This window comes from Uloborus diversus, chromosome 3 (genome assembly GCF_026930045.1).
Source record: "Uloborus diversus isolate 005 chromosome 3, Udiv.v.3.1, whole genome shotgun sequence".
NCBI classification, from domain to species: Eukaryota; Metazoa; Arthropoda; class Arachnida; order Araneae; family Uloboridae; genus Uloborus; species Uloborus diversus.
Window position 1 is genome coordinate 204,008,575 of NC_072733.1, and position 18,086 is coordinate 204,026,660.

Here is an 18,086-nt window from a genome sequence, read left to right on the forward strand (position 1 = left end):
GATAAAAAAGAAAAATTATACAAAAATCAAAACAATATCCTTATAATAAGGAACACATAACTAATTATAAAGAATATAACAATGGATTACAGAAGAGTTGGTAAATATGATTGATAAAAAAGAAAAATTATACAAAAATCAAAAGAAAATCCTTATATTAAGGAACACATAACTAATTATAAAGAATATAACAAACAGTTTAGAAAATTGATTAAAAAAGAAAAAATGAGGATTTTTTTTTCAATAAAAAATTGGTACAAACTTTGAAAGATGAAAGAAAACAATGGAATATTATTAAAAATATTACAGGGGTTAAGAAAAAGAGTTCCATCAATGTAGTTAATAGCAATGAACTGGTTGAAAAGTTTGACTTTTTTACAAATTGCTGGGTGGAAATAAACGGTATTAAACTATAATAATAATATCACACATCAAATAAATTCTATGTATATTTACTCAGTGGAAGTTAATAAGGTTAAAAGTCTTATTGATTATATGCAAAATGATAAAACACTGGGACATGACGGAGTTATAAGTAAAGAACATAAGATTGTTGCAAAATATCATTTTGAAATTAACAATTTTTTCGTGACACTTTGGTATTTTACCATGTAATTTTTGCAAGTCTGCAAAGAGGTGAATTTATAGATCTAAAAAAAAAGCAATAATTACACCAATACACAAATCAGGAAATAGATATGACTAATGATTTCCAAGCTATTTCAGTTTTGCATATTGTTTCAAAATTATTGGAAACAGGAAACATGTTATGGTTCTCATTGATGGATTTCTTTAGAAAAATATGATTTTTTCCATAAGGCACAGCATGGGTTTGGGAAAAACAAATAAAAAATAAATAAAAAAAATTTAATAAAATATTGAAAAAGCTGTCTTGAAAGCAGCAGGTGAAAAGCGGATATGAATGAAAACTATGAAACTTCAGCAGTAGTTTTGGATCTAGGTACAGGGTCAATCGATCTGAAATCATCCAAACAGGATAAAAATTGTTCCAAATTTTTGATTTTCCTAAATTTTTTACTATGCGTTTTCTACTACTGAGTACAAAAGTAATGAATGTTTCAATGCGTTTTGTTATAAAATATATTCTCAGCGGCAGAACATAGGAGAATTTGAGGTCTCAGTTTCTTTATGTACCGTAATTTTGAAAACAAGTTTCTAATTTTGTTCATTTTGAAAAAAGTAAGTAATCTTTGTTCTTAAGTACTTTGTCCCTCATTCCCCTACATGAATAATTAGTTTAAAAAATAAGCAAAGAATAATTTATAAAAAGTCTCGTATAACACGGTTTCGATACTATACCGTAGGACTTAGACGTGCTATACGAGGGGTACCTGTATATACGCGTCGATTAAGAACCTCCACCGTTTTTTAAACGTTGAGACGTTATTGGTTAAAAATTCAATATGGTAAGGCTTTCAAGCTTTTGGTGAGAAAGCTTCAACACATTTTTCCACTTCTGATTCCTTAAGATTCCTTAAAATTTCATCGACGATGTCGGGGAGGAATCTTTTGGAGGAAATGGTAAAGTGCTGAAGCAACTGAGATCTTAAAATTCTCCTCTTTTCTGCCGCTGTGATTTTAAAGGAGACTAGGTTGGCATATATCGTGAGCTCATGTGGCCAGTTGTACTTCATACATTCACTCCGGATTACATTGTTCTCCAGGTATACTGACAACTGGGCCACACTTGCCGAAGCAGCATCGTGTAATGAGAACGATGCGTTTAATTTAATTTCTTTCATCAACCTAGTCTCTTGCTTACATAAAGAGATATATTCTAAACATTTAAGCATTGCGTATGAAGAAATGTCCATATTGTCCCACCGGATATGAATTTCTTTTAATACGCAGAGTGATAAAATGACCCTCGCCGCATTAAAATTGTGCTTGACGGCGATTTCCAAAGGGTAGTCTCCTTCACTGTTCTCACTCAACGGGTTCACTTCACCAAATAGCATCTCTTTTGGGATTGAATTGGTCCCAAAACGGGCAGCATAGTGAAGAGGGTACGTTTCAGCATCCCCTTCTGCCCCATCTTCATTTTCCATTTTGTGGTCTTGAAGGATAATAACCCTAAAAGCAAGAAAAAACTAATTAAAATAGTAGGGGAAGCTGCTGTACCCATGGACAAAATTTACTTTTCAATTTTTGCCGCTCTCTGTGAATGGATAATCGATTGGTAAAATTTTCTGGCAGAATCTACAACTTAGCATTTAATTTAGAAATTTTTGTCAAGTGAAAATCTCAAAGCTTTCAACTGCAAAATTTTTTTCTTTAAAATCACCTTTTTTGACCATTGGTACAGCACCCATTCACCCCATGGACAGGGGCCTTTGTACCCATGGACATATAAGAAAAAGTAAATAAATAGGTCTGAGGAACTCAATTATACTCGATAAATTTTCATAAGCCATTTTAAAATGAAATACTTCAAACATCCATTGAAAATAACATTAAACAAAAAACCCGACTGAAATCAAACTTTGAAAATTAACCGCATACCTGAGGTTTTTCCCCTGTTTTTAATTATCCTTAATTTTTAACCTCAGTGAACTCGTTAAAACAATTATTACTCTTAAGGGAACCTAATATGTTTTTAAACAAAAAATAACAAGATACATGACTAGTGTGGCTCTCTATCTACCTGTATAACAACTTCAATTTACATGAAAAATGAAACCTTTAACAAAATTAACCCATTACAGAAAACTTGATTTAGATTAAACCAACAAAAACCGAGAAAAGTCGACTTCAAATGAAAACAGCTGCGATTGACGTTCTGTAGAGCCTACAACAGGTGGGGGATACTTCAACACTATATCTTCAAGCCCTTCAAATTAATCATCATTGTTGAAAAGTAAAACTTCGGTCGCTGATGACAAGGCAACATTTTGAGGTACTTCACATTGAAAGAAGAATCAGGTGCGACCCAAGGACACTAAAAGTTACCGTCCGTGGGTACACATGGTTATGTGTTCTTAGGCCGTCATTTTTGCGTTTTATAGTTTATATGTACTGCTCAAATGTGTTTATACCAGGTATTTATATACTCGCCAAGTTTTTCAATTTTTGCAGATTGAATATGTTTACATGACATTGGACTGATTTTTTTTTCGGACTTTTTACTGACTTGGAAAATGGAACAGTTTGAACGGACTGGAATCGGATTGAGTGATATTTTGTGATAAAAGAATTTGCTTGTTGTTGTATTTAACTAATCTACTAATCATGTTTATATTTATTCAAAATCTTTTTGTAAAACTAGAGCTGGTAGTGAGTTTTGTTAGGAAATGAATTATCTTTAAATGTATAAGAAAATAATGTTCATAAGATGGTGAGAGGGGGGGCATTGTTGGCCTAGCGCCCCTTAAATAATAATTAACAAGTCTTAACTAATTCATCTCACAACTTATCTCACGATAGTATAAGTCAACTGCCTAATCCTAGTATGGGAGAAAATTTTCAACAATGTTTTTCTACCTTCTAATGCGGATGCCTGAAGACGTATCTCGCACGTGCAGTCGCCGATCTATGACGTCACGATCTTTACGTAATCAACGAAGCATCGTAACAGATCGGCACGCAGAGGCGTAAGAACTTTGTAGAAGTAGGGGGAGCTGGGACACATTATGAGAAGTGTCTGGTATTAAGGGGCAGAAGCAGTGGCCTCTTAAAATAATTGGTGGGGGGGGGGCTTTAAATTTTTTTTCTACATATGAAATTAGCTTCGAAGCTTCCATCTCTTTTTTGTTATCTTGTATCAATTGTTTGTGGAGAGAATGAGGTGATAAAACTTCTGGTTTTGAAAGAAGGTCAGTCAGTACTCGAAGATGAGCACGTAGAAATAGAGGAGTTTCGGGGATCCTCCCCCAGAAAATTTTCAGAATTCTTGTACTAAAAACGAATTTATATGCGATCTTTGGTAATGTCAAGGGGAGAAAATGTTTGAATACCTTCCCTGAAATTTTTTCGAAATTAATGTCTTAAAAACGCGATTCTGTACCATATTTGTTGACTTTAGTGAAAATATGACTCGAAGGATTGTCCTCGATCGATTTTTCGAAGCGATTTACATCTCCCGCCCAATTGAAAAAGTAATTGTAGACAACCTTCAATGATGTCAGAGAAAAGGGCTGTACTAGGGCTCTACTTTGGAAATTTTTAAACTTGAAGTCCTACTAGAGAGCGTTTTTCAATGATGTTATCAGAAAAGGTTCAGAGGTTCCTTCTCGTTAAATTTTTCGAAATTATAGTCGCTGAAACACGAGACTGTGGATCATATTTGTTGGGATAAGGGGTCCAGCAATTTTTTTTAAATTGAAGTCCCAAAAACGGAACATTACATAATCTCTCATGTTTTGGAGGGCAAGGTATTCAGGGACTCTCTTCCGGTAATTTTCAGGGAATTGGAGCCTTGAAAATAAAATTTGAGGTGTTCTGTAATAATTTTGGAGGAAAGGGGAGGCTTCGACAACGTAGTATTTAGAAGAATTTCTTATTTTCTGAGAACTAGAAAAAGGCGTATAGATGAAACAGGAGGGCGGAGAAACAGAACGTTGGAAATGTGTTAAAATGAAGTGTTCGTTATGTATTATATTCTTCAGATAAGTTTTTGTAATAGTCTTTGATAGAAACTATAAAATATTAATAAAATAATATTGTTGGGTTTTTTTTTATGCAATAGTAGATGAAAAGTAACAATTTTGTCATGAAAATATATCTGTAAGTGACGAAAAAATTGTAATTTAGAAAGCAAAAAAACAAGAATAACTGTTACTTCGTAAAGTATAATCTGAGGGGTCAGATAACTTAAAATGAGATAAGTTTTTGGAAAGTTGAAATTATTTGAACAAGTACAAACAACCTTAGCAATCATTTTTAGTTATATCTGGAGCACCCATGTTATTCATATTTAAATGCCAAACTGACTCATCACCCCCAGCTTGCTAGACACTTAATCTTTTGTCCCAGAATTATAGAGATATTAGCCCAAAAATCAAAAATAGGATGTTTTTTCTAATTTGAGTGATCTTAAAAATGTATTCTAGACAGAGGTAAATCATAATGCATAACCTTGCTTGGATGTTCCTAAATAATATTCAGAGATTGCATTTGCTTTCAAATTTTGCAGAAAAAAACTCTTTTTGACACTTTCATTCTATTTGTTCACTTATTATTTCTATTACATGTTCTTAAGATTGCAAAGGTTTCCTTTCTGCTTTTTTTTCATCATCACTAATATGAAATTGGTGACGCCATTTCTAAAAAAACTGGGGGGGGGGGGGAGCAAAACCCTTCTTGGTGAAGGCTCTGGTGCCCCCCCCCTTCCCCCAAAAAAATGTTTGGTTATGACTGGTACTGATTTTCGCAGGCCGCGGAGTAGAGTCCACTTTCCCGCATTTCGGCAATCAAGAGTGTTTAAACAGTGAAAAAAAAAAAAGGTGAAGGTGAACTCAAGTGCACTGACCACTCCGTCTGCTCACTGTTTTTGTTGCTTATTGGGTAGAAATTCCGAAATTCCCAAAAAAGGCAGATCACATTTTTGAAATCAGGTTTGAGGTAAACAATGTTCGGCAAAAAAACAGCAGTGCAAGAATTTTCCGGGGGAGCTGAGCCGGTCTGAAATATTCCAGGGGGAGCTTAAGCTCCCTCAACTCCCCCGGTTCCGACGCCTATGGGCACGTGTCCGATGCTCATTGGCCAAGTGCTATACTGCGTGTATCAGAAGTGGATTTGGCATCCGCATGCTAATGAGTTCACTTAGAATATAAGGAAAGGTTTCGAGTATGAAATTGACTTCTTCGGTGTTTTCTCTCTGGCTAGTTGACTCGAGCGCCCGTTTGCTTTTAAGCAACGATGCGGGATTATTTCTTTAATAGATAGATAATAGATTGATATAGCTCAGCTCTAGTTCGCGTTGTTTCAAATGTTTTTAATTTTATTTAACTAACTTTACTAAATTACCAAATAAATTTGGTTTTTATTTTTAAGTTGTCTTCAACTATTTTTTAATCATGCATTTCTAGTCATACATTTAATTAGGTTATCGCATTTGGAGGTTATTAGTCTTGAGCATTCTCTTGCTCATTACTTTTTGGCTATGGCACCGTCGTGCGCCGCACGACCTTGCACATAGAGACGGTGCGGCCCTGAATCTGATGAGCTCGAATATGTCAGCTTACCCTGTTTGGACCTCCTTCTGCTGCTTTTTTTTCTGGAGCTCTTGGCTATTCGACCGTATTCTTCTATGATCAAATGTCAATTTATCTAAAAAAAAAAAATCTTAAACACCAGTGTCATATGTATTACAAAATTCTTCAAAAATACCTAAAATTACAAGGAGTTAAAAAAAATTTAGAAACCAGTATAAATGCATTTCTTTGCATAAAAAGTAAAACGTTGGTAAATATTCGTTTTTTTTTCTTTTTTGAAGTTTTTAACATAAGGTATCTAAATAAGGTTCACTTTAATCAAACACTGTCATAATTTTACTTTTTATCACTTTAGGGAGTATTATTATTTTGATGCCTACATAATTTAATTTTCAAATGCATGTTTTATTATTATTATTGTTATTATTATTATTCTTATTATTGGTGTCCACAAGGTTTATGTTATTCTAACAATTTTTATTTGACAAATGTTTTTATAACATAAGCCCTAAATATGGCAGCAAAGTCAGCAAGGATGTCACAAAGAAGAATCAAGTTCTTGTTGTAAAAGTTTTGATCATGGTGAAATTAGCAGTCGATTTTAAATGAACTTCTGTAATTTCACTGCAAAAACTACTAATCTATAACTATAGGCATTAAAAAAAAAATAACTTGGTTATTTTTAATGGTGTGAATATTTCGTTTTTTCCTATGAAAACAGTATAACAGAATATAAAGTTACATGAATTTTCGAGTAGTAAAACCAATTTTTTACTTTATTTCTTGTACTCATATTTATTACTTGTACCTGACAGATTTTACTATACCGAGTGAAAAATTTTTTTTTTTCAATAGCTCTGGAATTTTAAACCAACATATATTTATTGGTTTCATCTATGTACACTTTAAAAGGTTAATAAGATCAAATATTATGTTATCTATAATAACCATTTTAAATTACAATCCGTTCTGTACAATCTAAATGTTGATTATTGCTGGTATAGTGTGAAATACAAAGTTAGTTTGTCAGTACACTGTTAAAAATTCAGGAAGATTTTCTGGTAATTGTTACTGTAAAATTGCATCGCCGACGCATCGCTGATTTTTACGGTAATTTATACCGGAGAAATAAGCGATCCCAGCGCCAACTGGTTGCTGTGGCCTACCGAGGAAACCGTAAAATTTTACAGTAACATTTGATTTTTACGGTAATAGTTACTGGCAACATGGATGCCAGTAACAATTACCGTAAATTTTCCGGAAAATTTTTAACAGTGTAGTATTTCTCAAATAAGGCAGGTCCAAATAAAATTGATAAAACTTAAAAACAAAAGAAGAAAACCATGAAAATATTTTCAGTTTGAGCAAAGAAGGAAAAACAAAATACACAGAAAGATATATATATATATATATATATATATATATATATATATATATATATATATATATATATATATATATATATATATATATATATATATATATATAAAGTTATAATAAACTTAAACGTATAATGGATTGCATACTGCAAAACATTTCCCGCGTTATGCTGCACATTTTAGCAACGCAACCAATGCTGGAAGTGGAAAAAATGCTTCTAGTGAAGTTACGATTGAGTATTTTCAGTTATACGTAGGGATTGATATACCGGACTAAAAATTCAATACCGGTATTCGGTATTTTGAAAACTTGATTTCGGAATACTGTTATTTGAAATGTCTTGAAAATGCTTGAAAACATTGTTTCGTTGTCCCATTTCATAACTTTGTACAAAAATTGCATTATTTATGAAAACGTATTGTGAACAAATATAAAATGCAAGGAAAATGTCATAATAAAAATCAATATTAATTTAAAAAACATTATGTATCTATTGGATTATCTGTAAGCCTGGAACTCATTTTAGTGCTCAACTTTCCTACAGTTGAAAATGCTCTTTCTGAATTCACGCAGTCGGTGGTACTATTAACAATGCACCTTGTCTAATTGTCTAGAAGCCCTTTATCTTCAAATAATTCGGTCTCTTGCGTGTTATTTTTGGATGAATCCTTTTGTGTGTGTGTGTTTCTTTTGTATTGTGTTATTATTATTTTTTTATTCCTTCTGAATTTATAGCTAGTTGTAATTTCTCTTCAAGAGACGATACTTTTCCAATGTTTACATCATTTTCTCTTGAGCAGGAGAGTTTTGTGTTAGCTCTTTCTTAGCCCTTTGATTTCAAATTTACTATAAACGTGACTAAAGTTGATCTTGTTAGTCTCTCTTATTCGTTTTCGCTTTCTTTTCAAAATTCTTTACAATTATAATTATGTATTCTTTACATTAGTGTAATTCTTTACAATTATAATTATGACTAAAGTTGATCTTGTTAGTCTCTCTTATTCGTTTCCGCTTCCTTTTCAAAATTCTTTACAATTATAATTATGTAAATATCTGCAAATATGTTTCAATTCATTAAGCTTTACCTCTAAAATTTTTTAAAGGCAGTACATAATTGCGAAATATTTTCTTGCCAAGTATAAAGCCGAATAGCGAGAAAGGACAACAATCCAATACTGATGACAACAAATTACCATTTGCTAAGCTAACGAAAAAAGTTTTTGTCGAAATTTAGTACAGTTGAGTCAAATTAAAAAAAAAAAAAAAAAGAAATCTTAAAGTATTACTGCAATTGATGGTTGGAATAAAATTGTTCATAGAGGACAAATGGATTAAAAATTACACTCGAAATTGACTTTCACGTAAGGGAAAGTAAGTGATCAGGGAAATGGAAATATGTAATAAAAATATGGTGCATAAAAGCACACGAAAATGCGATTCATCTCACTATCTAGTAATGACAATATTTTTTTGCAATGTTTCCGCTACTTTTGTTTAATGATATTCTATTAGTTCGTGCTTTTGAAGCCAAATTTTTACATCAACAGATTAAATTTTGTTTCTGTATCATGGAAAAAGAAATGTACATTAAAAATATAAGTAGAAATTAAATAAGTTATAAATTGATATGTAATCTTCTTTACTAATAATAAAGCTGAAAGTATCTCTGTCCGGAGGATGTCTGAATGTCTGGATCTCTGTGACGCGCATAGCGCCTAGACCGATCGGCCGATTTCTGCGAAATTTGGCAAAGTTAGTTTGTAGCACGGGGGTGTGCACCTCGAAGTAATTTTTAGGAAATTCGATTTTGTTCTTTTTCTATTCCAATTTTAAGCCCATTTTTCACAGAAATTTAATAAAATGAGAAAGAATTTGTTTTGAAAAGTATCTTTTTTTTAAATCTTTTTTTTTTCTTTATCTTTCTTCTTTTCTTTTCTTTACTAATAATAAAGCTGAAAGTCTCTCTGTCTGAATGTCCGGAGGATGTCTGGATCTCTGTGACGCACATAGCGTCTTGACCGTTCGGCCGATTTTCATGAAATTTGGCACAAAGTTAGTTTGTAGCACGGGGGTGTGCACCTCAAAGCGATTTTTCGAAAATTCGATGTGGTTCTTTTTCTATTCTAATTTTAAGAACAAAAATTATCATAAGATGGACGAGTAAATTACGAAATTATCATAACGTGGAACCGTAACATGGGCACAAGCCAATTGGCGAGATAGGAAATTATCATAACGTGGAACTGTAACATGGGTACAAGCCAATTGGCGAGAAAATTCACCATACATTATTTGTAAATATGCAGGCGAACCAAAAGATCTTTTAATTTTTCTATTACGGGCAAAGCCGAGCGGGTACCACTAGTAAGATTATAAATTGAAAAATCTTTAATTGAAACTATTTATTATTTTCAGCTTATACCGAAAATAGTCAAACCTCATTATAGCGACACCCGGATTTCACGACACTCCGGATGTCACGTCACTTTTTCAAAGTTCCAAACGTATGCCATATTATTTTAATGTTAAGTGGCTCCGGATTTTACAACAGCTTTTTCGTGCAACTCCGGTTACAACGACGCTTCGAGCTGCACAGACTAGATCAAATATTTCTTTGCAATTGAAAAATTTTCAGTAAAATAATGAAGACATCTGGAAATGTTTGTTGTAGGAACTTCGGACTATGACGATTTGACCACGCGTAACACCTCGAGAATGGTGAGGGGCGAGTAGATAGGTTCTGAAAGGTGGTGTTATCCGTTATCCCAAGGACACGCCCACTTAGTAAGGGGTCTCCCTGTAGGGGGTAGGACTAAGGAAGGGGAAACAGTTCTTTGGGGCGATGGAAACCTAAGCCTTTGTCCGGACTGATGAACAACGTTGCAGAAAGAGTTAGCGGATTGGCGACTTTTTATTTTTTAATAACTTTTTTTATAAAGGGTTACTTTTTACGAGGAACGCCGAGATTTGCAGCGGTAGGTGTTTGTTTACCGTTCTTTCAATCTTAGTAAGGGCGAGATTTTTCATTTCAGCATCACAGAGGATTGAAAAAGCGAATCTCATTTTAACAATGATTTGACAAAGAAAGAAAAATGATATTTTTAGTCTCGCATTGATTCTTTTTTTCCAGTAATATTCTTATTTTGTAATTCTTTTATTTCAGTAATATTTTCAGGGCCGATCCTAGGGTGTCGGCCGCCCGTGTGCAAAGACCTAATGTGCCGCCCCTCAAGAGTAATTTGCATATTTTGACTAATCTTTGACGTGCATATAAATATTTCTTCGAATTTCTATATCAAGTTCTAATTTAAAAAAGAAAAAAAAAAAAAAACAAGAATGATGAACTTAAAAGGAAGAAAAGTTTCATAGTAAGAAACGTCTTAGGTACAATTTATATCTTTGAAGAAAGTAATAGATACCAAAATTTACTAGTCGTAAAAACGCATTTTATGGTCTGTCTTCGGTGACATCAGAGAAAGGACAAAGGGGGGGGGGGGAATCAGGGGAGGGGGATTGCTCCTAGAAAATTATCGAAATTGCCGTACAAAAAATAGTTTTAGTAATCTTTGGTTGTGTTTTGTTGCAAGAGAAAAGAGTCGGGTATATTAAAGGTGCGTGGGGAAATTTTCGAAATTGACATCAAATATCGCTATTTTAGGAATTTTTTCGGGACTTCAGGGGAAAAGTAATGTTGGTTCTTTTCTAAAATTCTTTCAAAATTGAAATAAATTTGAAGCTATTTTTTGTGACCGTAGCTTAGGAAAGATCAGCGCTCTTCCCGACAATTTTCCGAAACTGAAGTTTTAAACGCAAATTTAGGCTGTCTTTGGTGACGGTAAGGGATTTGGTGGCTTTCCTCCTGTAATTTCTCGGCACTATTGTTTTAAAAACCCATTTTTGGCTATATTTGAAAACGATAGGGGAAACGTGAAAAAAATTCCGAACCGAAATATTTTTCGGAACTAAAATCCATTTTAGGCTATTTTTGGGAAGGGAGGGTTTTGGGGCTCTCAAGCGGATATTTCTATAAGTGCAATTTTATGCTATCTTTGGTGACGTTAACAAAACTGGGAAGCTTCGGCGAATCTTACGGATATTTTTCGATATTAATATCTGAAAAACACAATTATAGACCTTTTGTCCACCTCACTTCGACGATTGATGGGTATATGCCCTACCGTGAAAAGTTACACAAACCAGGCAGTTCTCCTCTAAAGTTTTTTAGAAATTGAAGTCCCAAAATCGTATTTTAGGCATTGTTTGATAACGATGGATCAAAGAGCGGGCGGGGGTTCAGTGTGCCCTCACGAACTGTTTTTTGAAACTGAAGTCAATTTGAAACTGAGGTGATGGGATTAGGGGCCTCTCTAAAGACGCTAATGGAGACTATCTTTGGTAGTAATGTTTGGGAATGGATTTCGAATCGCAAAAATTTCGAAAAAGAAATACGAAAAATGTCATTAAGCTATTTTTGATGACATTAAGAAGGGCTGCCCTCTGAAAACACATTTTGGATTTTAAAGCCAACATTTTCAGGCTATGTTTGATTAAGTTAAGTTGGAAGGGGTGAATCAGAGAGTTAATTGGGTCCTTAAGATCGGTGGTTCAAACAGCAAAACTTTCCGAAATTAAAGTCCTAAAAACGCCATTTTAAGCCGTCTTTAGTCTCATCAAGGATGTTATGGTATCTTTTTAGATCTTCGTTTTGGAGCCAAGTTTAAATTTACTACCCGGGGCAAGAGCACTGATCTGAAACCGGGCAGTTCATTCGTGATTTTAATTCGAAAAAAATGCTGTAAAGGGGGAAAATTACAAAATTTTAGTTCATTAATAAATGTTTGACTCTCAGGGGAGTCGCAATTTTCCAGTCTCTCCACGCAGCCGCGATTGTTGAAAACAAAATTTGTTATTTGAAATGCTTGCTAGAGTATCTAATCAGTATTGCTTTTTTTAAACGTAATATATAAAAAATGTCTTAATTGTTTAGGCCTATAAAAGCTTGGGGGGTAAACATTAGTGGCCGCCCTGGGCCCTGAGTGCTCCTTTTAGAAGGCGCCCTTTCTTCTTCAGGAGGAGGCCATTTCCCTCATCGGCCCCCTCCCATGTATCCATGCCTGATTACCGGTTCCGTCATAAATTTTGCAACCAAATGAATCATGTGTGTAAGGAGTAGATATTAATGGACAATGAACCAACACAATGTTCCCTAACAATCTATTTTTCTTAAACTACGCTATGCTGTCAGGAAATCGGCACTTTGATAATTGAACATTTAAAATTCAGCACATTTATTTGACTTATTACGAGTTATCTTTTGAGAAATTCTTGAGGAATTTTGATTGATTAAAAGAACTATATGATAAGGCCTGCGGCCGCCCCTTGCTTTGGCCGCCCTTGTGGGGTGCACACTCTGCACACCTGCTAGGATCGGCCCTGAATATTTTATATATTTTGCGACACCTTTTTTTCATTATTCTTAAAGAAAATACCATCGCTAATTGAAAGAGTTCTTTTAGAATAATTATAATGTTGTAAAATAATTACATCATCATATTTATTCCTAATTATTACAATTACCTAATCCATAATAATAATTACCAAATATATTTAAGGGAAAAAAATACACAATGTGTATACATTTCTTTCTGTCTATGTGTTAAATGAATTTCTTGAAAACAAACTCAAGTTTTTTTAGCAATAGATAACATTTTTGAAATGTTCATTTCATAATCAATTCAAAAGTTTTTTTTTTTAAATCTACATACATAAAACTGAATGTTTATGTATGTGTATGTTCCTTTTAAAGATCCAGTTTATGTCGGATTTTTACTTGCCTAACGAGCCTCCCCCCCCCCAACACCCAATGGGGGTTTTCCTTGTTCAAATCCGTTTACGTATGATTCTTGCTAAATTTGGCAGAGGTCTTTTCAGTGGCGGCTCGTGCCTTAATTTAGTGGGTGGGCCCGCAGTTATGTTTATGAGTCATTCTTCAAAAAGTGTAACATTTCTGTCACATAGCTTTTACAGTTCATTTAACAATGATTTCTAATTTCATCAAAAATATATCTATTTAAATCTGCCAACAATTTTTTAATAATATTTTTTGTTTTAGAAAATTTGTGGTTCACAACATGTGAATTCTCACCTCCATGGCATGTCACACACCTTGTGTGATTGTTTTTGTTGCTTAATAACTTGTTTAATTAAAAGTATATGCTTATTCATTAATTATTCCTTTCACAAGTGTCTCAAATACTAATTGTTTAAGTGTATTTACTTTTTTAATATTGTGTTTTAGTAGGACAAGGGGTCATGTCACACAATAAATTCTCACCTCCGTTACCTAAACACAAAATGCCATTCCTCATTAACATGTGGCAGTGATGACATCAAATTTTATTTTCCATGATACAAGGGAGTCTCCTTGTTTATTTTCAGCCATTAGTTAAAGTTGTGAGATTTTTGTCGAAAAACAAAAAGATAGATTTTGCTTCAAAAACTTGGTATGATTATTCTGACTTATCACCTCCGTGAACTGGAATTTCAGGGATGTAAATTAATGTAAAAAAAGAAGTGAACTTGTTTTCATATGCTTAACATGTGCAGATTGTAGCAACGAAGAAAAAAAAAATTTCCCATGAAAAATGCCTATATTAATGGAAAGATCCCCACCTCCGTGACAAACCTTATTAAAGTCATTATTTCTGAAGTGAAAATAACTGATGGGGGAGGGGAATACATCAATAATAGGATTCTACCAAAATTATAAATTGCCAGTATATCCTCAAATCTACTAAATACTATTTTTTTAACATACATTTGAAACTACTAATTAAGCCGCACTTTAATTAAGAGAGCTTAATAGTATAATAAAACTGAAAGTCTCTCTGTCCGGAGGATGTCTGGATGTCTGTAGGATGTATGTAGGATGTCTGTGACGCGCATAGCGCCTAGACCGTTCGGCCGATTTTCATGAAATTTGGCACAAAGTTAGTTTGTAGCATGGGGGTGTGCATCTCAAAGCGATTTCTTGAAAATTCGATTTTGTTCTTTTTCTATTCCAATTTTAAGAACAAAATTATCATAAGATCGACGAGTAAATTACGAAATTATCATAACGTGGAACCGTTACATGGGCACAAGCCAATTGGCGAGATACGAAATTATCATAACGTGGAACTGTAACATGGGTACAAGTCAATTGGCGAGAAAATTCACCATACATTATTTGTAAATATACAGGCGAACCAAAAAACCTTTTAATTTTTCTATTACGGGCAAAGCCGTACGGGTACCACTAGTATATATATATATATATAGTAATAGCTGTTGAAGAGGAAAAAATTAAGACAAAAAAAAAAAAAAAACAGAAGCGGAACGGTATGATAAAAGGTTTTCCCTGACACATGGGCAGGGGGCAGCCGATTCTCTGCCCTTTTACATGTTATTCTAGTAAGCGACGTTGCTAGACTCTTCCCCGCTGACCTCTACTCTTCCCTCCAAACCGCTATAGACAACTACGATTTCGTTCGGGCTCGGCGAAATTTGCCCACCCTTGAGTTGCAAAGAATTCCTTCGGGTGTTGTCACCCGCCGTTTTTCGCTTTCTGATTCAGTCCTTGCGATTGGCTAAGGGCAGAGGCGTGGCTCTTAGTTTCGGGGGTAGCTTCGAGCGAGCCCACAGTTCTCAAAGCTGTGCACAGCGCTAAAATTAATGAGATTTTAAAACTTTCTGGTTATGTTTAGAGATATGCAGGGAGGGGGGGGGGGGCTAGATGTTGAAAATCTCTTGTTCGCCATACTTTTTGCTTTTTTAAACTGCAACACAAAACCATATTTTTGTTAATAATGTATTTTATTAATTACAATTTTTTTGGGTGGGCCGGGCCCACCCTGCACATAGCGACGAGCCGCCCCTGGGTCTTTTACTACTCAAAAACTCACATAGGGAGATTTTCGCACTCCTATGGGGGCTAAACCTCGATAGGAGGTTTACTTTATGCAAATCATGTTATGTCAGATCTTTGCAAAAATATGCACAGAAGTCTTTCGATCAGTAAAGAATTTACATAGTGTTTTTTGTCCCCCCCCTCTCCCTATTGGGAAAACTCTCCCATAGGAGGTTTTCTACATGCAAATCCAGTTTATGTTGGATATTTGCAAAATTTGGCAGAGGTTCTTTGATGATCAGGGATTTACATTAGGCACTATTTCGACCCGCTATTCGGTCGACCCCCCCCCCCCCCACCCCCTTGAAAGTTTTCCTTATCCAAATCCAGTTTTTGTCGGATCTTTTCCAAATTTGGCACAGAGGTCTTTTGATGCTCAAAAATTCATATGGGGGATTTTTGCCACAAAATCCGTAGGAATCCATATGGGGGCGACCCCCGAAGTGTTTTTGCCGGAAAATCCGTGAAACGGTATGTTTACTACAATTAATAACAAAGCTCGAATTTTTGTGATTTTAAAACAGCTCAAAGAGGTCTAAATTTAAATTTTAGTCATAAAATTGCTCTTTTCTACACATTGCTTGGAAACTTTATTTTTTTTTTAAACTTATTTAGGCAGGCTTGATTGCTAACCATTGCAACTTGACACAACTTTTATTTTGAAGGCAATGCAGCTTGTCAGAAAATATATCCTTATATGATTATTGGATTTTGTGATAAATTACTAGAACATAAATAAGATAAAATCTACTACTATTGGCAAAATAATGCATTATCATTTCAGTGATTTATTACTTTATATTACTCTCAATGAAACTCAAGCACACATTTTTAAAAGCATGTAGCAACTTTTTATATGAGATGGAACAGTTACAAATTGGTGATAAATATTAAAAACAGGAGTTAGAATATGATGCGTATGAAAACTTAATTTTGTAGAATTTATTTAATCACATAAAAATGAATGACTACTATGTACATAAAATGTAATTTCTTCAAAGGTTATAAGTGCATTTCTTTCTAGTCAAAGAAAGAAAACTACGAAATCAAATGTCAGGTGGTAATATGATTACAAACTAGTTCTCGACTCAGATACTGTTGAGAAGTCTATCGACAAGGAATACCTCTTTTTATAATATTAATGTTCAAGTTAAGCATCCTTTAATGTACCCTAGAATGGGGTAACTTTGGGACAGCAGGGATTAAAATTTGTGGCATAAGTATATGTGACAACAAAACTTGTCGCAATTTCAGCAGATAATACCAAGAATATACCTCATACCGAATATCATTTAACGCCGTGCACACCACCTAGATGTCAGCACCAAAAAGAAGCATCAGAAAGAAAACCTACTTTTCTCCCAGCCTTTCTGGAGAGAAGAATTTGAGTTTTTCCCTGCCACTCGCGAGACGAAGCATGGCTGAACAGGCGCGGAACCGAGAAGTCGCATGGAGAAGGCGGAAAAGAAATAAAATGATTAAATTGCAATAAGGAATGAAATACATGTGTAAAATACTCAACCTCATCAAAACTATCATAGTTCAATAGCTCGATCAATGTAGCTGGACATGAAAGGAAGCATAGGAGGCGATTGGGTTGCGTGGCGGGCCGTAGAATCGACCTCTACGAGCCCTCGTTTGGAGGATCACGCGCACTAGGTACACAAGTTTCTTCGCCTCATAGGCCACTAAAACACGGGTGAACACATCTTGCTGGCAAATTGGACAAGCATGACTTTTTGATACCTTATGGTAGCAGATGGTGACCAAGCCCTATGAATCCTCGACTTGCCCCGATATCACAGCCCCGGCAGAATTTGACGCTCGAGCTACCGGCCGTCTTTCTGCACCGCCTGGAGCCCTCATCTAAATAGGCTTTCCGGAATTTTTATCCTCTCGACGTACTTCGAGCCCCCGGCGCAGCAGAGCACGTGTGAAAATGGTGCAGTGTGTACCAGACGCCTGACCATCTCCTTCTGATCCACCGGAGTAAAAAAAAGAGCTGCCTCCTAGCCCCATTGGAAAAATGTCCGGCTCCCTCGCCAGCAAGATGTGTTCACCCGTGCTTTAGTGGCCTATGAGGCGAAGAAACTTGTGCACCTAGTGCGCGTGATCCGACGAGGGCTCATAGAGGTCGATTCTACGGCCCGCCGCGCGACCCAAGGTCGCCTCTATACTTCCTTTCCCGTCTAGCAGCATTGATCGAGATATTGAACTATGATAGTTTTGATGAGGTTGAGTATTTTACACATGTATTATTTACCATATTTTTAAACGAGATAGTTTTATATGCTATTTTTTTTAATTGTTGTACTGATTTTAAGGTGTGCACCTAATCCAATGTGTTCAAAGTGTTCGTTTTTTGCTCTAGCGTCTCTTAAAGTGAATTTAAAGGAACTGTTCCTTTTCTAACCTAACATGTTAATCAATTTTTGGTGCAGCCAAGTTCACTACACTTAACTCCTGTAACCAGGAGCGTTTCCAATGTTCTCATGCAGCTAACCGAATAACGTTCTAATAATTCTAGGACTCAACGCGCCACTATACTTCATAATTTGATCACGTTTGCCATTTCGATGCATCTT

The 18,086-nt window shown here is 34.9% G+C and overlaps 1 long non-coding RNA gene across 1 annotated transcript in view; it reads right to left on the reverse strand.

Annotated features, from left to right (window-relative positions):
• The window catches only part of LOC129218520 (uncharacterized), a 39,736-nt gene continuing 21,650 nt past the window's right edge, over nt 1-18,086 (reverse strand). The window contains exons 2-3 of the long non-coding RNA XR_008580335.1: nt 6,204-6,288; nt 1-2,094 (exon numbers count right to left, since the gene is read on the reverse strand). This is a non-coding gene — a long non-coding RNA (uncharacterized LOC129218520). The remainder of the gene's footprint in view (nt 2,095-6,203; nt 6,289-18,086) is intronic.